A 22,139-nucleotide genomic window follows, 5' to 3' on the forward strand; every position below is an offset into this window, starting at 1 on the left:
AACTGAGTCTGAATTTGGGTTCTCTGGGAAACAGACCTCAGACCCAGCACTAGGACTGTGTTTGGGGAAGGAGGATAGAGGTAGTGTGGGAGGGGAGGGGTTGATTCCAGGGAACACTTATTGGATACGGTGGGAAACTAAACAAGCAGGAAAAGGAAACTAGTAAGGGAAATGTTCCAGCGAGATATAACTGTGGAATCCATAGAGAAATTTTGAGGGACAGTGCGGAACAAGGGCTGTCGAACTAAATCCGTGGTTCAAATCCAGCCTGGTTGTTTGTATACAGCTTACTCGATGTCATAGTAGTCAGCTAATTGTTACTATAATGAAATATCTGAGACAATGATAGTTAACTTATAAAGACAAAAGTTTAAATTTCGCTTCAGAGATTTGGAGTCTGTGATGATATCTTCCCACTGTCCTTGGCCTCTGGTAAGGCAATACATTAAGGTGAGATTACACAGTGAATAGACACACTTCATGAAGTAGGAAACAAAAAGATAGGGTTCAGGCTAGGGTCCTACAGTCACCCCTGTAGTCAAAAATGACCCAAGAACCTCTCATTAAAGTTCTTACAACCTTCCAATAGTACCACCATAGGGATAAAGACTTTAATAAAACAGGTTTTGAAGGAAACTTTAATCCATCAGCTGAGAATGTAACTGTTTGCAAATGTCAAAAAAGAGCTATTTTGCAACATAAAATTAAGTGAGATTCAAACTTTAGTGTTCACAAATACTTTTAATGGAGCGCAGCCATGTTAATTCATTTCCATACTGTTTGTAGTTCCCTTCAGTTTTGAACACTGAAATGAATAATTGCAGAAGAGACCATGTCGACCACACAAACTAAATTATTAAGAATTTAACCAAAATGTTGCTAACCTGTGATGTACAACATGCACCTCATATTGATTTTGTCTAGAGAACATGAAAGTACTTATCCACCAATTTCCATCTACCACTGCATGAAGAGTCAGTCACCACTGCTCCTACATGGCTTCTAATTTCCCAGCTCTTCTACTCTGTCCTGTCATAAATGGATAATGCTCAGGTAGTGTGAACTTCTGTGAAGACTCTCTTATATCTCTTGAAGGCAAAATTTCATATATCCATAACTAAACAAGAAAGCATATAGTTTGTAAATTTTTAGTTTTCTAATTTCCTGAGAAAACTCAGATGCACTTTGGGCCCAAGAGCATAGAATTAAAGAAATATTTCTGCCTGTTTCCTAGCTGTATTTTGGAACAAACAATATTAACAGGTTACATAAAGGTTCAAAACACACAGTCTATATGTAGCAGGGGTGGTGCAATGACATACCTTTTCCTAATTGGCATTATCTATGGTAATGAGAAAGTAGTTATGAGGAATGTCTTTTTATTTCTCATAACTGCATTGTGATGGCTAATCTTGGTTGTCAACTTGACATACTTTGGATGAAGAAAATTCAACTAAAAAATTGCCTCTGGGGGGCATTTTCTTAATTGCTAACTGATGTAGAAGGGCCCAGGTCCTAGACGTACTGGCATGGTCAGGATAAGAATAGTCACACTAGAGAATTAGCAGCACAACTGAAAGCTCTAGAAAAAAAAGAAGCAAACTCATCATGGAGGAGTACATGCCAGGAAATAATCAAATTGAGGGCTGGAATCAATGAAATTGAAACAAAGAAAACAATACAAAGAATCAACGTAACAAAGAGTTTGTCCTTCCAGAAAATCAACAAGATAGACAAACTTTTATCCAAGCTAACCAAAAGGCAGAGAGAGAACATGCAAATTTACAAAATCAGGAATGAAAAGGGGGACATAACAACAGACACTGAGGAAATCCAGAGAATCTTCAGGTCATACTTTGAAAACCTGTACTCCACAAAATTCTAAAATTTAAAGGAAATGGACAATTTTCTGAATAGGTATCACTTACCAAAATTAAATCAAGAATAGATAAGTAATTTAAACAGACATATAACCCCTAAAAATAGAAGCAGACATCAAAAGTCTCCCAACCAAAAAAGGCCGAGGCCCAGATGGCTTCAGTTCTGAATTCTACCAGAAATTCAAAAAGCAGCTAAGACCAATAATCCTCAAAGTATTCCACACAATAGAAGCAGGAGGCTCACTGCCAAACTCTTTTTACGAGGCTACAATTACTTTGGTACCCATGCCACACAAAGGCACAACTAAGAAAGAGAACTAGAGACCAATATCCCTCATGAACATTGTTGCAAAAATACTCAATAAATTACTAGCAAATCCAATCCAAGGACACATCAGAAAAATCATCCACCATAATCAAGTAGGCTTCATCCCAGGGATACAGGGATGGTTCAACAGATGAAAATCTATCAATGTAATCCACCATATAAACAAACTGCAAAAGAAAAACCATATGATCATCTAACTTGATACTGAAAAAGCCTTTGACAAAATCCAGCACCCCTTCATGACAAAGGCCCTGGGATAACAGGAACACACCTGAAAATAATAAAAGTAATATACACTAAACCAACATCCAACATCAAACTAAATGGAGAGAAACTCAACTCATCCAGTGGCTGATGGAAGCAGAGGCAGGCACTCACACCTAACCACTGAACTGAACTCATGGAAACCACTTGCAGAAAGGGAGGAGTGATGAGCAAATGGGTCAAGACCAGGTGGGTGCAACCCACAGAAACAGCTGACCTGAACAAGGGGGAGCTTATGCACCCCAGACTGATGGCTGAGTGACCAGCATGAGACTGATCTAGGTCCCTATACATGGATGTCAGTGAGGAGGCCTGGGTAATCTTTAGGGCCTCGGGTACTAGATTAATATTTATCCCTGGCATCCAAATGGACTTTATGTGCCCATCCCACATGGTGGGATGCTCTCTCAGCCTGTACACATGGAGGAGGGCCTAGGCCCTGCTTGGGATGATATCGCAGACTTTGGAGGTTCCCCCATGAAGGGCTTCACCCTCCCTTGAGAGTGGAGTGGGGATTGGGTGGGGCTTGGGGGAGGATGGGAGTGAGAGGGAGCTGGGATTGACATGTCAAGCAAGCTTGTTTCTAATTTAAATTAAAAAAGAAAAAAAAAGAATTTATCTAATAATCGATCCAGAAAGACAAGTCAGTTAGTGATGTTCCTCCATGGTCTCTGCTTCACTTCCTGCTTTGACTTCTGCCCTGCTTTCCCTAAAGCCTGAAGTTAAAGTTAACCCTTTCCTTCCCAAGTAGTATTTTGTTGGTGTTTTACCACAGCAACAGAGGAACAAACTAAGACATTCACTATGCAGATTGTAAGATGTTTCAGTTAGAATGTCATCAAAATCCAAATGGGCACAAACTTTCCTATTGTTGTATGTGATAATATGTTGTTTGTAAATAACTGAAATCAAAAGGAGGAACCATTGAATAAATATAAGATAAATTTCCATTCACCAAAGACAAACTTGTTCTGATAGCAGATTCTAGATTATTTATTTCGAAGACTCATATATTCTTCTGTATGAGCACTTTAAAAACAAAGACTAGGTAAACACTGATCTACTGCGTACGAATGAACTTTAGGAGTCCATTCCACATGGAGGGATGTTCTCTCAGCCTGGACACATGGGGAAGAGCCTAGGTCCTGCCCTGGATGAAATGACAGACTCTGGAGATCCCCCCCAAGGAGGGTCTCACCCTCCCTGGGGAATGAAGTGGGGACTGGGTTGAAGGCTAGAGGGGGGCTGGTGGAGGGACACGGGAGGAGGGGTGGGAGAGGGAGCTGAGATTGACATGTGAAGCATGCATGTTTCTAATTTTAAAAATACATATTGAGGGAAAAAAAAAGAAAAGAAACAAAGGCTAGGGGCTGGAGGGGTGCCTCAGGGGTTAAGAGCACTGCTGTTCTTCCAAAGGGCCTGAGTTCAATTCCCAGCATCCACATGGCAGCTCACAACTGTCTAAATCCTGTTCCATGGGATCTCACACCCTCATGCATACCTACGCATAGGCAAGAAACAACACACATGACTTAAAAATAAATAAATTATAAAACAAATGAACAAAATGACAATGACTAATTTATGTCAATCTAGCAGTCCTAGGTAGGGTTTCTATTGCAGCGATGAAACACCATGACCAAAAAGCAAGTTGGGGAGGAAAGGGTTATTTGGCTTACACTTTCACATTGCTGCTCATCACTGAAGGGAGTCAGAACAGGAACTCAACAGGGCAGGAATCTGGATGGAGGAGGTGATGCAGAGACCATGGAGGGGTGCTGTTTACTGGCTTGCTCCCCTGGTGTGCGCAGCCTGCTTTCTTAGAGAACCCAGGATCACCAGCTCCACCCACATTGGGCTAGGCCCTTCCCCATTGATCATTGAGAAAATGCCTTACAATTGGATCTCATGGAGACATTTCCTCAAGTGAGGCTCCTTTCTCTCGGGTGACTCTAGCATGTGTCAAGTTAGCACACAAAACCAGCCAGTCCACCAGCCTTACATCCAAACACTGAAATCTCAAATGTTACTCCCCTTTCTTTAAAAGAACAATGCTTAAAACCCAAAAGAACAATGCATTAAAATAGTAAATTCAAAACAAATTCCATTTCCCATTCAGAAATTATTTGAAGTTCTCTAGTCATCCAACCTAAGCATAGTTGCTTACTCCAATAGCATTAAAGGTTCTTGTGTTTTAGGTGTAATCTCCCAATCTAACATTACATTGCTAGGAAAAGAAAGTTTGTTCATGTCCAGACCCACAGTTAGAACAAATTGTACACTTTAATGTTCTTGCTCATAAACTTATTATTTTATGTTACACACTCTAGAGAATGCTTAGATTAAATGCAGCCAAATTTCATCATGCCTGCATGAATTCCCCTGCTGATCTGAAGGTTAACCTTCTTGTCCTGGGGTTTACCCACAGACATATGTGCCTCATATGCAAAGCTCTACTTGTTTTCTAGTTTTAGGAGAAGGATGGTCCATATAGCAAGGCAGGAAAATAGTAATTTTATCTGTCCAGGACAGCTTCTGGTTTTCTGGATTATCATGTTGTTCCATCTCCAACAGGCACTCTTCTCCAATTATTTAAGGTAGTTCCATAATTCCTCGTATTCATTCAGCTATTTTCTTTCATTTGACAAATCTCTGAGTTTCAGTGTGTTACCTTCACCTCATCTCTACCTAATATATTCATATTCTCCCCCTCCCCTGCACTAATGCATATCAGGCAAAGAATGTATGCATTATACCAGGGTCTCTCATTACAACAGACACCAGAAACACAGAAGAGCTTCCTACAACTTTAAATGGTAGAACAAGGAAGGGGTTAATGACTTCAGATTTGAAACACTGTGGGTTGAGTTCCCACAAAGATTTAATTAGGTTTTACAAGCAAGACTTACTTATTGAACCTTGAAGGTCATTCAGCAGTTGATTACGTCTGGCTAGCAAAAGAAATAGAGGTTACTAATAACAGCAGGTTAGAGTTCCAGGTAAGGTATTGATAGACAGTGTAGCTTTGTGATGGTTACTATAGCTTTGGGAATGTATTATAACTATAGGTCAACTGTGTGCTGTGGAATTAGTTCCATAATCACATATTAAATGAATACTACCTATGACCTCAGCTAAGTTAAGCAGTGTGGTACATGACTACAATGATGTCAGTTTTGTTTTCACTTTCTATTTTTTTAAAAAAAATTAATTTATTTACTTATATATTTATCAATCATACAATACACCGAATTGCATTCATCCTCATGAGATCACCTTTTAAAACTGATGTGAATTGCCAATCTTCCTTGGGCTGCTATGCAGCAGGAGTAGGAACTCTCTGCTAACTGTGTTCTAATACCCCTGCCTGAGCAGAACAGTCATTCCTAGTCATCCACATACCTCTGTATGCAGATTTATGGTATTTTTCAACCTAAGTTCAGGTAACCTTTAAAAATATGAAGCCTAGTGAAGTTTGTTTGACATTTTTGGCATATTAGGCCATGAATCCCATTCTTAGAGATTGATATCAAGAAAATTATTTTGAGATAGGCTTGATCTAGTTTTTTAATTTGGAAGGGATGAAGATAAAGAAAGCAAGAACAAATAGAGCTTGCTCTTATAAAGAGTTTTTTGTTTTTCCTGAGCAGAATGCTTACTGGATTTAATTTCTATCCTAGCAGATGGATTTTAGCATTTAAATACAATCCTCTCATAGGTCATTTAGCTCATCCTTTAGAGGTAACACAAGGTAGATCTCAGTTTTTAAAAATCCTGTCTTAAAGATGAATGAGCATCTAATGAGTCTCTAAATGGCGGGTTTACTACCTACTCTGGTAATTTGTCTCATGATTTCTTTATTCTAATAGCTTCATAACTTTCATATTCTAATCGCTACTGATTCTCTGATATTTATCTAAAATTTCCCCATAGCATTAGAAGTCTTTTGCTGTATCCTTTCTACTTGGTTATTCTTTACTAGTTCCTGCTTTGAATCTCATCTTTCCTAGCATCAAATGCTTGGAGGATGGCGGGCAGTCATACCTCTGGTACTCTGGATTTGATGCCATTTTGGGTAGGCCTTGGCATTGCCTAGTGGCTTCTATATTCTTTTGTATCTAGAGCTATTTCAACCAGGAATCCCTATAATGTTACACCCTGTCATTCATCTATAACATATAAACAAGAGAAACTACATCACATTCTTACCTAATTGGTTCTTCCCACCCATAGATCAAGTGGGGAGTTATCTTTATGGAATGATTCGAGTGAGTAGCTTTATTAATAAAACCAATCTTTCTAATTCAACAGAAAGGCTGAAAATCCAATCATTAAAGTCTTTCCCCATGATTAATTACTAATAGTGGGCCAAAAGTGTTACCCCACTGTCAAACATTTGTTAGTATGGTTATATACTTTTCAACCAACTTTCTTCCCAAATGGGCATTATGCTGGACACCTTGGTAGTGATGCTGAAATAAAAAAATAGTAAAACTGAGTGACAGAAAGGCATCAAGATGAAGCTTTGCCTACTTCTCCATGTGATAATAAGATAGATAGTATTAAATCAGTTCTCATGCACATAAAATAAAGACGTTTCCTATTGTGTTTCTTCAAGGCTAGATTTTTAAATCAATATCCTTCTTATTAAGTGTTCTTTATTTATTAATCCAACCTCTAGCTGTCTGAGATTTCAAAGATTATGTTCATGCTGTGTTATTGCTAGTGTGTAGGAGGGCCCTTTTTCTTCCTTTCTCTCTGACATATTTCACTTTACCCTCAAGGTCGAGATAATTACATATCTTCATAAAATCTTAGCTGAAACCTCAAGTTTACCTTCTACTTCTCTAGTAAAAAATCGCCCCAAGGCATGAAAACAAAGAAAATGGAGCTATGCTCATTGAATAGCCACTATTATATGCCAGGTACTGTGTTCTGCACATCTCATGGAGTGTTTCATCTTAATGAGTATAATAATCATAGCAAGAAGGTGTGCCTCAAATCATAAATAATGGACGATGGTGGATGAGATGGCTCAGGACCCAAAGGCACTTGCCATTCAAGTCTAACAACCTGAGTTTAGTCTGAAGAACCCACGTAAAGGTAGAAAAATGGCATCACAAAGTTGTCTTCTGGCCCCACACATATGCCATGAAGTGTGTGTGTGCGATAACAACTACTTATTAGTACAAGAGGGCATGAATCTAAAACAAAGCAAGGGACAGGGCATGGGAGGGTTGGGAAGGAGGAGAGGGAGGAGGGAATACATTAATTATCTTACTATGTCAAAAAATAAAAGAAATACTTTAAAAACTAAATCAAGAAGGAGAATATTGTATCTGTCCAGGTGTCAACTATTCATATTGCTTCTCTTTCATTTCTGATATTTACTTGGAATATCAGAATGTTACTTCCCAATAACATTTTTCTCAGGAAACGTCTGTCTCTTGGCACCAAATTATCTTTGTTCACCTTCATCTGAGAATATCTTGGTTTCTTTTTTTCCTTAAGGATTTGGGTTGACAGTTCTTTTTCCCAGAACATCTTTGTGGCTGGCACAAAAACCTAATGAGAAATGTTTTCTGATACTCAAATTGTTATTCTCTTGTAGTCACTATATTATTTCTCTGATTGTTTAATGAGTTTTTCCCACTAATTTTTAGTAATTTGAGTCTGGTGTATCTGAGAATGAATTTCTTTGAGTTAATCCTATTTAAGATTGCTATTGGTTAATCAACAATTTTGCGTATTTTTTAAAATTTAAATTAGAAACACGCTTGCTTCACATATCAATCCCAGCACCCTCTCCCTCCCCTCCTCCCCAGTCCAGCACCAACTTCCCCAACCCCCCATTCAATCCCCACTTCATTCTCAGGGAGGGTGAGGCCCTTTATAGGGGATCTCCAAAGTCTGTCATATCACCCCGGCAGGGCCTAGACCCTCCTCATGTGTCCAGGCTGAGGGATCATCCCTCCATGTGGAATGGGCTCCCAAAATCCATTTGGATGCCAGAGATAAATACTATCTAGTACCTGAGGCACCAAAGATTCCAAGGCCTCACTGACACCCACATTCAAGAGGTCTGGATCAATCCTATGCTGGTCTCTCAGCCATCAGTCTGGGGTGCATAAGCTCCCCCTTGTTCAGGTCAGCTGTTTTTGTGGGTTGCACGAGCCCAGTCTTGACCCCTTTGCTCATCACTCCTCCCTTTCTGCAACTGGTTTCCATGAGTTCAGTTCAGTGTTTAGGTGTGAGTGTCTGCCTCTGCTTCCTTCAGCCACTGGGTGAAGGCTCTAGGATGGCATATAAGGTAGTTGTCCATCTCATTATCGGGAAAAGGCTTTCATGGTAGCCTCTCCACTATTGCTGAGATTGTCAGTTGGTGTCATCCTTGTAGATCTCTGGAAATATTGCTAGTGCCAGATCTCTCCTCAAACCTATAATGACTCCCTCTATTATGGTATCTCTCATACTGCTCTCCTCTATTCTTCCTCTGACTCAACCTTCCTGCTCCCCCATGTCTTCCTCTCCCCTTCTCTTCTCCCCCTCTCTTTTTCCCAGTTCCCTCTCCCCTCCCTCATGCTCCCAGTTCCTTCAGGAGATCCTATTCTATTCCCCTTCTCTGGGGTACCATGCATATCTCTCTTAGGGTCCTCCCTATTTCCCAGACTCTCTGGTGGTGGGATTGTAGTCTGGCATGCCCCTGCTTCATGCCTAAAATCCACATATGAGTGAGTACATATCATGTCTGTCTTTTTGCGACTTGGTTACCTCACTCAGCAGGTTTCTTCTAGTGTCATCCATTTGCCTGCAAATTAAAGATTCCATTGTTTTTTCTGCTGAATGCATTGTCCCACATTTTCCCTATCCACTCTTCAGTTGAGGGGCATCTAGGTTGCTTCCAGGTTCTGGCTATTACAAATAATGCTGCTATGAACATAGTGGAACAGATGTCCTTGTTTGATGAATAGGCATCTTTTGGATATATGCGTAAGAGTGGAATTCCTGAATCTTGTGGTAGAGTGATTCCCATTTTTCCTGAGGAATCTCCATACTGATTTCCAAAGTGTCTGTATGAATTGGCACTCCTACCAGCAGTTGAGGAGTGTTCCCCTGGACTGACTTGCTATATCTTTTATAAGGGCAACTTTTTCCTATTGAGCCCATATGCTGATTATTTTTCACTTGTAAAAATATCCATTTGATTCCTCTATGCATACTCTATTTCTTTACTAACATTGTCTCTTTCCATTTATTTTTCCAGTCCTTCTAAGTGTATTTTTACAATTTTATTATATTTTTATTTATTTTGTATGGGGGTATACTACGTCAGTTCTCTCCTTCGATATGGGAATCCCATGTATTGAATTGGGGTCATCAGGATTGGTAGTGGTAGGTACCTTCATTTGCTGAGCCATCTTTCCATCCCTTTCTTGAAGTATTTAAGTAATAGGTGTTTTAAAGTCGTTGATAGCTTCACCATCTGTTTCGTGTTTAGCACTGTTTCTTTGATCGTTGCTCTACAGCATTATTAGTTACATTCTCACTTTTCTGAAGTCAAAGACTGAACAAAATAAGCTTCAGGGAAGAAAGTAATTTGGAAAGTTTGGGAATCACGGGAGAAACAATTCCTTAAAATTGCCCATGAACTCATAGGGGAGATCTGACATTAAACAATTACCAAAATTGTTGAGATCTAATTATGGGATAAGACACTACTGAGATCCCAGATAGGCCACTGGGTGGCACACATATGAGTTAGATCTAAGGAATTAAACTAATGATGCTATGCTATGTCTGGGGCCACACACATTAGGAGAGCAGAGGGACAAGAAAAACCACTAGTGCAAGATTGACCAGAACTCATGGAAACAGAGAAGGGATACAGGCAAATCATGGACCCCAGTATGTTCTTTGAGCCTCTGTGAATCTATCTTTTTCATTGAGGCTGAAATAGAAGGCCCCACATAAGCTTTTTCCATCTTTGTAGAGAAAGTTGGTACTTTACCTTGGTAAAGATTTGGGGCTTCTTCTAGCCTTGGCCATGGCTAACAACTTTGGTATCAGCATCAATTTGATAGTACTTCACTTTCTGGCCGGGGTTTTCTTCCATCTGATGGCCAGTGTTTGCTTTTCAGAGTCTTCAAAGATCTGCCCTGTGTCCAGCTTTTACATGTCTACTGAGAGGTAGAAACAGGCTGGAGTTATTGCATTTCTCTTAGAATGAGGTCACACATACTTCCTAGCTTGTTACAAATGTCAGAATTTGTATAGTAGAAAGCTTTTTATAGTAAAATTATGAACATTTTAATTTTATCGTTGACTATCTAAATATTCATAAGTGAGTCTGAGACATCTTTCCCTTTGGATAGCAAAATGCTCATATCTCTCCCATCATTGAATAAGCAAAAAGCAAATCTTTATGAAACCCTGCTCTATTAGCTTATATATCATTCTTTTTTATTGAAAACAATTTTTTCATGCAACATATTTGGATCATGGTTTCCTTTTCCCCATCCCAGTTTCTCCCCACCTCCTCACATACCCAACTCCACCATTTATCTCCATATGTTTATAAAACAAGTGGGTATAATTTTCACTAAGAAGTAAACGCACAAGAAACACACACACACACATACACACACACACACCATAAAAACTCATGGGTAGGCCACAACCTTCTTTTCTTAATATTGACCTTCAAACTTAGTGAAGATAGGCCACATTTAAATTATGTTGTCATTAATTCTTTATTCTATTTTGACTTTTATTAAAAATAGGCTTTTTGTCACATAATATATTCCAATAATTGTTTCTCCCTAATCTACTCCTCTGAGTTCCTCCCCAACTCCCCTCCCATCCAGATCTATCCCCTTTCTGTCTCTCATAAAACAAAACAAAAATCAGACTTCTGAGGGATAATAATAAAAATAAAATAAGCTCAAACAAAAACTAATACATCAGAATTGGATAAAACAAACAAGCAGAAGAAAAGAACCCAAGAAAAGGCACAAGAAACAGAAATGGACCCATTTAGGGTCTATATCACAAACTAAAGAATCCCATTAAAACACTAAACTGGGAACCATAACATATATGCAAAGGACATTTGTGGTAAAATGAGAGAACAACATACATATATAAATTAAATCAAGTAAGAATAAGATAGATAAAAAACCTTGACATAAAATTATGAGACAAGGAACCTCCAATGATGCCACTGAGTTCATTTTCTGTTGGCCATGTAGTGCTGGGCAAGCAGTCTACCCTTAAGAGTAGTCTGTTTATGGAAGCAGATGCAGAAATCCATAACTAACTAATTAGCTAAGCTCCTGGAGTACAACCAAAGTGAGAGAAAAGTGATAATATGAGCAAATGAGTCAAGACCATAATGGGGAAACCCACAAAATCAGCTGACCCAAGCTAGTGAGAGATCACTGACTCAGATCTGACAAATGGCAAATCTGCATAAGATCAAACTAGACTCCCTTAATATAGGTAACAATGATGTGACTGGGACAATGCATAAGGCCACTGGCAGTGGTTCCAAGATCTAACACTAGTGCACAAACTGACTTAGTGGAGTCCATTCTATGTGGAGAGATACCTTGCCTAGCCTAGACACAGGGGTGTGGGGGTGGAGAGGCGCCTTGGTCCTGCCTCAAGGAGATGATGAGACAGACTTAGTAGACTTCCTAGTGGAGGCCTTACCTTTTCTGAGGAGTAGATGAGAGGTAGGGGAGTGGGGGGGGGAGCGGGAGGAGAGGAGGGAGCGTGAACTGGGATTGGAATGTAAAAAATAAATTAATAAAAAAAGCAAAAATAGAGTAGTATGTTTCCACAGTGAGAAAACTAAATATTCATTTTCAAGTGGATATCAAAAGCTTCTAGGTTAGGGATGAGGACATGTGTCCACTTCTTTCAATTCTAGGACCCCATTTGGTGCAGACCTGTGCAAGCCCTATGCATACTTCCTAAGTCTCTGTGAGTTCATATTTGCATCTATTCTGTGACTTAGAGGCCCTTGTTTCTTTGGTGTCCTCTATCACCCCTGGCTCTTACAGTCTTTTCACCTTCTCTTCTGAAGGGTTCCCTGGTCCCTGAGGGGAGGGATTTGATGGAGACATCCCATTTAGGGCTGAGTGTTCCCAGGTCCTGCAAACTCTACATATTGCCTAGCTGTGGGTCTTTGTATTGTTCCCATCTGCTGCAGGAAAAACCTTCTGTGATGATTGTTGAGCAGGGCACTTATCTATAATAGAATGTCACTAAGAGTTATTTTATTGCGATAATGTTTTTTAGACCAGTATTATTTGGTTTTACCCTAGGTTCCTGGGCTATGTAGTCTCAGGTTCTTGGTTACCCAAGAAGCGTCAGATATGGATTCCATCTCATAGAGTAGGTCTTCAGCTACCTAACATCAGCCTGATCCTACAGGGATCCCTAGAGCAAGGACAGCATCACAGTCTCTTCTACCTTGTAGCAAAGGGCTTTTGTTCCTACAGGCTAAGTAGCCATTGAGTAGAATGCTTTGTACAAGAAGCATTGAGATTTCTAAGTCTTGTGGATTTTGAATTATTCACATAGACTTTACATGTTGAGCTTTCTTAATTAGGATGAAAAAATACCAAACCTTTTCGAGTGTCATCATTTCAGAGCATTTAATATTCTAGATATTTTGAACATCAATGCTCAATCTATACATAGCAGTCAGTCATTGGCTGTATTGTGGAGTGCATAACCTTGTAGGCATCGCTGGGCAAGGTGGCCACCAGCTGAGAGCAATTCTCTACAGAACACTACAGCTGCGAGCTGTTAGCAGCCACCACTCAGAGCTGCTAAATATAAAATAAATAGAGCTGGCTCTGCCTCTTGGTAAGTTAGAGTAAGCAGCTGGGGATGGGTGTGGCAGACTTGTAAACAGGGCCTGGGTGTGGCAGCCCCACCATCTTTACAATGATTAGTCACACATTTCAGTAGCGCAGCCATTTCCTTCTAATGCAGAGAACTACTAACAAGTTGTGACACTGCAGGAACCATGCCTCCAGTGAAATAATTAACCTCCAGGGCACACATGGTGATGGCACTTGGGAAGCTTATAAAGATGCAGATTGCAATGTCAATGCAGAGGTTCGTGAGAAGCTCTGCTACTGGAGCTGCCTTGTGACAAGGACAGACGCTCGTGTTTCTCTTGGAGATTATGGGGGTGGTCATGAAAGCCAGTGATGACAAACACTATTCTATTTAAAACATGCTGCCACAATCAAAGCCAACGCATAGAAGAACTCCTGTTAAAATTCAGCAGTTCCTTCTACAGTGACGTTCACAATCATGAGAAGTATTTTCATAGGATATTTTAATTAAGCCTGTATCAATTTCCTGTTGGAGGAATCCAAGCAATTGCTGTATAAGGAGCCTGGAACGAAGTGATTGTAAGCATCTGGGGCATATAAGCAACTGCTCGCAGCAGGCAGCACAGGATTTGCAGAATTCTGAATGTCAGTTGACTCCATCAGCAGTGAGTCATAGCTTTTTTAGAATTATCTTCAGATTGTCCAAGGGAATCTGAGGCTCATCAGCACAAAAATTCCTAAGGCTGCTAAGTCCCTGGCACCCTGAGTAAAAATGTATGGTATGGATGGATCTGGGAGAGAAACACCTGCTCCTGTAGCTGTGATTGTCCATATAAATTGACATCAGCGTCAATTATATGACCTTCCACTAGAAAAGACAGTATATTGATCAGTATCCATGTCTGTTTAACAGTGTCAGCACTGTGTTGGTATAAGATCAGAAATGAAACAGTATTGCCAAAGGAACAACATAAAAGGAAAAAGGAGCTAGTCATATGACACACAGCTGTAATTTAGGAGGCAAGATAAGCAAGCCTTTATGACTAGCATTGGCTGTATAGCAAGCTCCAGTCTATGCTGCAGAGAAAGACCTTTTCTGAGAGCTGAACATGATGCTTCATACCTGTAATCCCACAACTCAGGAAGCTGAGACAGGAGGATTATTTTTTAAGAGTCTGAAGCCAAACTGGGCTACATAGTGAATTTCAGGTCAGCTCAGGCTATCCAATGAGACTGTATCTTTAAAATAATGAATGAATTAAGAAATACAATTTTAAAACATAAGATCCTAAACTCACAGCAACTGTGATTACCTGCACAAGATTGACCCCCTCAATATTCCCTGGTCTATGGTGGAAGAGTTCATGAGGTCCCACTTCCAGTTGAGGAGCTATGGGTAGTTAATAGTTGCTAGGGGAAAGGGAATTGCTTTTCTTCAGGAGTGTACGCCATGTTCTACTAAGCAGCCCCACAGCCATGCTCGTGCAAGCAACCTTAATTAAACTCAGTAACAAAAAGAGACATGAAAGTAGAAAAGGTAATAGTTGGGGATAATATAAGGAGGAGTTCAGAGAGAGTGAGGAGGGGAATAGGAGAGGGGAATGGGGAGGAAATATGCTCAAAATAGACTATAGACATGTAGGAAATTGTCAAAGAATAACTAAAAAATGTTAAAACCCCAAAACATAAGATCCTGTTTATAAATAAATGTGTAATAAAGTAACAACTAATGTCACAAATCAATGGTCAATCAAGTACTTTTTTCATGTGCCTGTAGGAATTTGGCTGTATACTTTGATAGCAAAATGCTGCTTAGGAAGGTCTACTTAACGAGATGAAGTATCTTTTCACAGAGAATTTTTAAAAACATAAACAATTAGCTAAATATTGCTGCAATTTTTATCTGTTTCTTTATTACGATAACAAACATAGTACTATGCACTTAAATAAAGCAGTTGTTTTACTTATATTAGGACTATAGGTCTTATTTATTACTTTATTTTTAAATGCTTAATTTTGTTAGTTTAAGTTTAAAAAATTTCCTATACAGAAATAAATACATTACTTATTAAACATATTCCCCACCCCCTCCTGTTAGTCCCCTTTGTGCTTCAAGTCTTCATTTGTTTGACTTAGTCCCCTTTGTGCTTCAAGTCTTCATTTGTTTGACTTAAATGCCTTAAGATCAAATGGAAACTGAGTTTCATACGATTCTATTTCAGGAAAGCTGACATGTGAGAGAGTATGTTATGATTTTCTGGACCATTAAAAAACACAAAAATTTTATTGATTATTCAGATCAAATTGCCATTCATGGTCAAAGCAAATATGAGGATTGGAGTTGGGGGTTTCGAAAGGGGTATCATAGAGGCTGACCTCTGCCCAAGGCCATGTTTATAAATATATCATACCTTTTTAAAATGTGTGGCACACCTGGCTGTTTATATTCCTGGTAATGACTGACTCTTTGTCTGCTTTTGACATACAGTTAAATGAGCTTGTTGTTTGTTGATAAATCCTCAGAGGACTCAGGAGGTCAAAGTAAAGAATCAGTGTTGTGTGGCAACCCATGATCATCTCTCTCCCTTCCTCAAGGAAAGAGGAGCCCTGAGGTGAGGTGATGAGTCGTAAGCAAGGACTGATTAATGGGCTTCATTTTTCTAGCTCCATTTACATGCTTGGAAAGCAAGCAGACTAGACTAGTCATGCCTCTGAGGAGAGGTTAAAAACAATACCAAGGATGAGTTTCTGGGGCAGCCAGGGCGTTATGATCCTGTGAAGTCATTTTGTTACCTGGATTTAGTAGTCTTTCAGGGAACAGAGAAACAAGTGTGGATGAACTTGGGCAGGTACACCTTCCTTATAGGGTATGTTTTTTCGGAATCTAATTCTGAGATAAAGTATAGGAGACTGTGTTTATTTCCAGATCAACATCTGGAAAAAAAGATAAGGAGACAGGAGTGTGCAGAAGAAGGCCAGCTGTGACAGTGTCTCAATAATGGCATCAAAGACTCCATAAAGGCACTCTGGAGCTAGAATGTTACCTCAGAATTTTCTTCAGTTGGGGCAAGATGGGTGGGAATTTATATTCCTTCAACTGCCTGCCACCATAGATGGTCACTCCAGAAACTCATCAAGATAACTACTGATGGTTTCTGTTGTTGTATTTAGCTGAAATAGTCGTTAAGGGAGTTATGAACCAAGGGCTATATACTATCATTTATCCTCACAGCTGGCATGCCATGGACCTTATTGCAGGGGCATCTATACTGCTCTGGTTAGCATACTTCTCAAAGTTGGGTTTTGACTTGCCTAAGTGATTTTTTTTTGGTTTTTTTTTTTGAGACAGGGTTTATCTGTATTGTTTTGGAGGCTGTCCTGGAACTCGCTCTGTAGACCAGGCTGGCCTTGAACTCACAGAGATTTGCCTGCCTCTGCCTCCCGAGTGCTGGGATTAAAGGCGTGTGACACCAACGCCCGGCCTTCCTAAGTGATTCTTAAGCACTCAGCCGTCTCAGTCTTGTGCCTAAGTGATTCTATCAGCTAATGAAAACCTGGAACTTCTGCTAGCTCTAAAAGGCAAGTCATGGTACTTGAATTTTGTTGTATCTGTCTCTCAGAGTGATTTTACTTCAAGATGTGGCATGAAAGGACAAATGTGTAGACTTCTGATTCTAGCCATCACTGTCTGTAGTAATAGGATGAAGGGCAAAATGACAAAATGAGAGTGATTATAGACATGGAACATCAGAACTGGGGATGAGCATATAATCCAAGATGTTTGGCAACAGTAAAGCAGACAATATAGAAAATATCAACTAAGACAGGTCAGGAATGGTGGCTTAGGCCTTTTCTCCCAGTACTTGAGAGGCTGAGGCAGAAGGATCATTATGAGTTTTGGGTCAGTCTGTATTGCCTAGAGAGACATTGTCTCAAGATTCCCAAACAGGAGGCAGTGATATGGCTAAGCAGGTAAAGACACTTGCTTGTAGGCCTGAAGACATGACTTCAATTCTCATAACCCATGTAAAGGTGGAAGGGAAGAACTTGACTCCACAAATTTGTCCTCTTATCTACCCTCCCCCCACATACACAGTGGCACATGCATGTACACACACATTAACAATCATAAGTACAATAAAAATTAACCAAAAATTAGGTAGAAAATAGCATTTAAAAGTCCATGCAGCAGCAGGAATATGCAGGAAAAACATGATACTTGGATGAGCATTGTGGACACTGGCATTTTACATATATAATGTCATGAAATACTTTTGCAGTTTACTCATTTTAGGCATTATTGTACCCATTTTATGGACAAATAAGCCAGCTCCAAAAGGAATTTACTCAAAATTATACAGTTGCTAGTGTCAGAGATTCTGGAAACAAATATTAGTTTACTTGATTACATGACTGAGGCAAACTAATATCTCTGTTCCTTCTTTTTTTCAGTTTTAAAATAAGAATGGTAGCACCCACTTCTAGCCGTTGTGAGTACTACATGTATTGTGAGAGTACCCAGAGCAATCCTGGCATGCCTTAAGAGCTATGAAACTGCTCACTAAGTGAATTGGTCAATGCAGTTCCAAAGACTGGTATGCTACCCTGATGTACACATTCTTGGGATGTGCCTGAAGAGATGTAGGCAGCTCAAGTAGTAAGAAGTACTCAGGTTTCTAGGCAACCAATCATTCATTCATTCACAGCATTAGGGCTGTGTTAGGGCAATTTTCTAGGTAGTAGAGGTAAAACAAGAAATTGTGCAGTAAAATGCTCAGTCATTGCAGAAGTTATATTCTATATATTCTAGAGGAGAGAATGACACAAAACAAAGCAAGGAGATAGTTACATAAACAAGTGGAAGTGTTAGCAAAAGAAATGAATGGACTGAAAGCAGGAACCAGGGCAAGGAAGGGATGGTAGTGAGCCTTTGTGTAAATGGTAAATGTCTGCTATTTTTGAAAGAGACATGGAGAAAATCATGATGATATGACACTTAAACGAAGACTTGAGTGAAATGAGAAGGAATTCAGGTAGTAATTGAGGAAGCTATACCCAACAGGGAACATCAAGGGTAATAGGCATGGACATCCAGAGTTGTCCCAAGCTAGGGATAGAAATTGCCCTTGGAATGATAAAGCCTTCAATAAAGCAGTGGTCTTCACTGAAGATGGTGCCTGGAGGGTGGTTGACACCTGAAGGCCTCCTTCCAACAGCATTACTAGCATCAAGGGAAGTGACTGATTTATCTTGAAGGGGCTTCTAGCCCCCTGTCTGCTTCAGCTGCTCATTCTACTAATCATGTAACTTCCATGGGTAGACTGAAGTTTCTGTCCCACCCGGTCCTGTAGCCATTTAGTCCCCCACTCAGAGGCTTATATTAATTATAAACTGTTTGGCCAATGGCTCAGGCTTCTTATTGACTCTCTCTCTCTCTTAATTGCTGACCCATTTCTATTAATGTGTGTATTTCCACATAGTTTTGGCTTATGGTGACACCCAGATCTCTTTCTTCCACGGCAGCTGCATGGCATCTCCTTGACCCTGGCTACTACCTTTCTCTATACCTGTTTGGATTTCCTGCCTGGCTAAGTCCTGCTTGTTCATTGACTGAAACAGCTTTATTCATCAACCAATACGAGAAACATATATTCACAGCATACAGAAGTTGTTGCCTCCAAACAATAAATACAGAGCATTCTAAAATTTCACCAACATTCTTGGACAAAGGTACAAAGGTTAAAATGGTACTTTGGATTTAAGTAGTTAAACAGACAATGTAATGTAGGACCAACATTCCTTGGATCACACAGGGGCAAGAACAAGAATCTACATCTGAAAATTCTTTGGAAGACAGCATTGGAGGATCAGTGATTTGGACATGAAATGCCATAAATTCTTTTGCAACTTGGTAACACATCAGCACTGCCCACATATTCTAGAAGCCATGTGAGAAAAGAGGGCTCTCGTTAGAATTAGAAATTGCTTTGTGATGTTGGCAATGGTTTGTTCCTCGGCCAGGTTCAGATTTCCAAGTTTTTAAATTCTAACTGATAATAGTTGTTACTTTGTTCATGAGATAGTGGCTGGAGACTGTGCCTTAATTGTGATTTTGGCAGCATGGACACCTTGGACTTATTAAAACTGAGTAACAATTTCCATAGCAGATAAATAAGCTACTGTTTGACCCAGAGAGGGAGCTTTCAGCTGTCGTTTGTTGACCTCAACTGAGAGAAACAAGATGACAGATTGGGTAAGCAGCACACCATGCAATGTATGACCTTCACGGACTGTCAAACATTAATTTAATTTAATTGTAATCATTACCATCTGGTCCTTATATAGCAAGACAGTTCCAAATAGATGTTTCCTACTTTTTAACTGGTGAACAGAACCATGGTTTGTACAACAGCCACTTCCGTGCAATCCACAGAAAGGGCAGAAAAAGCACCGGAGGGGTGATTTGTAGTGATGTCAGGCATGTAGCCATCAGTAGCCCAGGAAGATGAAAGTGTGATCCGTTGTTGTGTTGGCCCCATTATGGATCCGTAGACCCTTCTGTAGTCCATCATGGCAGCAGAAGTACTATATTATGTATTTGTATTCCTGAATATTGGCAAAGGGCTGGGATGTTTTTTGGGTGAGCAGGGGCATTTAACTGTGGTTTATACTCCTAGAGAAGTCAAAGTGACTGTTGTATTAATTATTAAGGCCTGACAATTTGGTTACAGAGGAACCAAATGATCTTCAAGTTTCTGTCATTCCTGAGAATTTGTGATGCTATATATGGACAATGGTACAAGACCATTATTTCATGTTTATATACAGACCCAGTAAGGAACAGGAGAGGATAAAGCAGCCCCTCTGCCCTAGAGGTCAAGTCAGTGCCAGAGAAGATTTCTCTTTCTTCCCAGTACCAAGACCGATCCTGAGGTTATTAGTGGCTAGTCAGCAGTAGATTAGTTTCAAACAAGGACTGGAGAAGGAAGCCCTTCATGTTTCTTCATTATAACGTCTCCATTGCCAAGTAACATCTTAAAAGCTGGAGGATGTCATTCAGAAAACTAGTCCTGACTCCAGGAGTTAAACACTGAGGTTTGTTTATTTCTTTATGGGCAAAGATTATGTGGCTTTGTGAGAGGAGCATCAGGTTTTTCTCTCTGATTTTCCTGTAAGTAATCTGTTGCACTTCACTATCCCCCAAGCAAGAGAGCTGCCATCTCCACGAAATCAGCTGTGCTTATTTGCAAGCACTCATCACTATGGGAATCACTATGGGGCCTGTGGACTGTGAACACCCCTTCATAGAAGGAGGCAGGGACTAGGGGGCTCCTGAGCATTTGGCCATCCCTCACAGCCATATGTGGAATTCAGCCCTAATTGTACTATGGCCTCAGGGTCCTGTGGATAGTTACTTTATATAAGCTGGGGTAAACTAAGGGAAGGGCCTCCATTTACATGGATAAGGGAAGCTATCCTCCATGCTGGGTGAAGCATTTCTAGTGTATCTACTATGGGCTTACCCACACTCCTGTTGGTAGCCCCTCATCTATCTATGTTATACAAGTAAGCCTAAAGGCTCTTTGGTCCCTACCAGGGTGAACTGTGGTGGAATCATATTTTGGTTTGTCACTGAAATTTTGGGAGGGGGGATAAATATTGTCCCTCCCCCAGGCAAGGACCTCTGACTCTCTCTCTCTCTCTCTCTCTCTCTCTCTCTCTCTCTCTCTCTCTCTCTCTCTCTCTCTCTCTCTCTTTCTCTGTGTGTGTGTGTACATATGCTTACGTAGCACATAGATGTAGATATAGACTACTATTAATCTCATTTTGGTATATATGTCTACACACACACACACACACGATCATGTGATGGTTAAAGGAAAGCAATATTATGGACATGGAAATCAGGATGCTTGACCCAGTAAGATGAAGTGGAGTTTATTAGGAGGACAGAACTTACACAGGAGCCAAATGGCTAATGCTGGCTCCCGCTCCAAGGATACAGACCCTACCACCCAGATGCTCTCCGAAGGGCCTCCAAGCCCCAATCCTATTGGTTTTAACCAGTCATGTCCGCACCTGTGACCATGCTCAAAAGGGTGTAGTCAGTGCTACAGGTGAGGGTGGCACTGACATTATCTACACATTATCTCTCTGGGTGATTTTCTTCTCCAGTCAGATGTCAGACTGACCAGAAGAATTATTCAGGGGCTTTAAATAGGGAAAAGGAGAATGGTACTATGAAAATTCTCACTTCGAATTTCAAGACTGCATGTTCTTTCCAACTCCAGCTCTGTCTATCTAACCTACCTCTAGGTAACTATCAAGGGCAAAATTTACAGCACTTCTGAAATACAAGGCCATCTCCATGCAGAATGAGTGTTTTCTATTCTTTCTACAAGACATCAAATGTCTCCTTAGAAAAAGGAGTAGAAAGCACTTTTCATCGTGGAGGGCAAGGGGCAAGTGCAACATGAACAAATGTGCAAAAGAGAAACCACAGCAACCCCAGAAAACACAAAGTCATTTTGTCCTATGATTCTTGCTTTCAGGAGCATCTTGTCTCATGTTTTCGGGGCCAAGAAAGATTCCTTCATACAGAACCCATATGGATCCATGCACAGACATATTAAAAAGACACAACCCACACATGTATTTAGCCTTTGGTAAGTGCAGAATTTCAGCTATCCATTTGGAGGGAAATCCAGCCCCAAGTTCTAGATTCACCGGATGGTGAAAGTCCACAGAGGCAGGCTAGATAAGGAACAGTGGAAGGCACCCAGCATGTTTTGGTGAAGAAGGGATGTCTCAGAT

The 22,139-nt window shown here is 40.2% G+C and overlaps 1 long non-coding RNA gene across 5 annotated transcripts in view; it reads right to left on the bottom strand.

The window, feature by feature from the left end:
- Positions 1-22,139, bottom strand: part of LOC121135237 — a 39,944-nt gene that overhangs the window by 12,966 nt on the left and 4,839 nt on the right. For 3 of the 5 annotated variants that reach the window (XR_005872441.1, XR_005872439.1, XR_005872437.1), the window contains exon 2: positions 10,481-10,652. This is a non-coding gene — a long non-coding RNA (uncharacterized LOC121135237). The remainder of the gene's footprint in view (positions 1-10,480; positions 10,653-22,139) is intronic. The other 2 variants (XR_005872440.1, XR_005872438.1) reach the window with 1 other exon arrangement.

This window comes from Mesocricetus auratus, unplaced genomic scaffold (assembly GCF_017639785.1).
Source record: "Mesocricetus auratus isolate SY011 unplaced genomic scaffold, BCM_Maur_2.0 Super-Scaffold_100033, whole genome shotgun sequence".
NCBI lineage: Eukaryota > Metazoa > Chordata > Mammalia > Rodentia > Cricetidae > Mesocricetus > Mesocricetus auratus.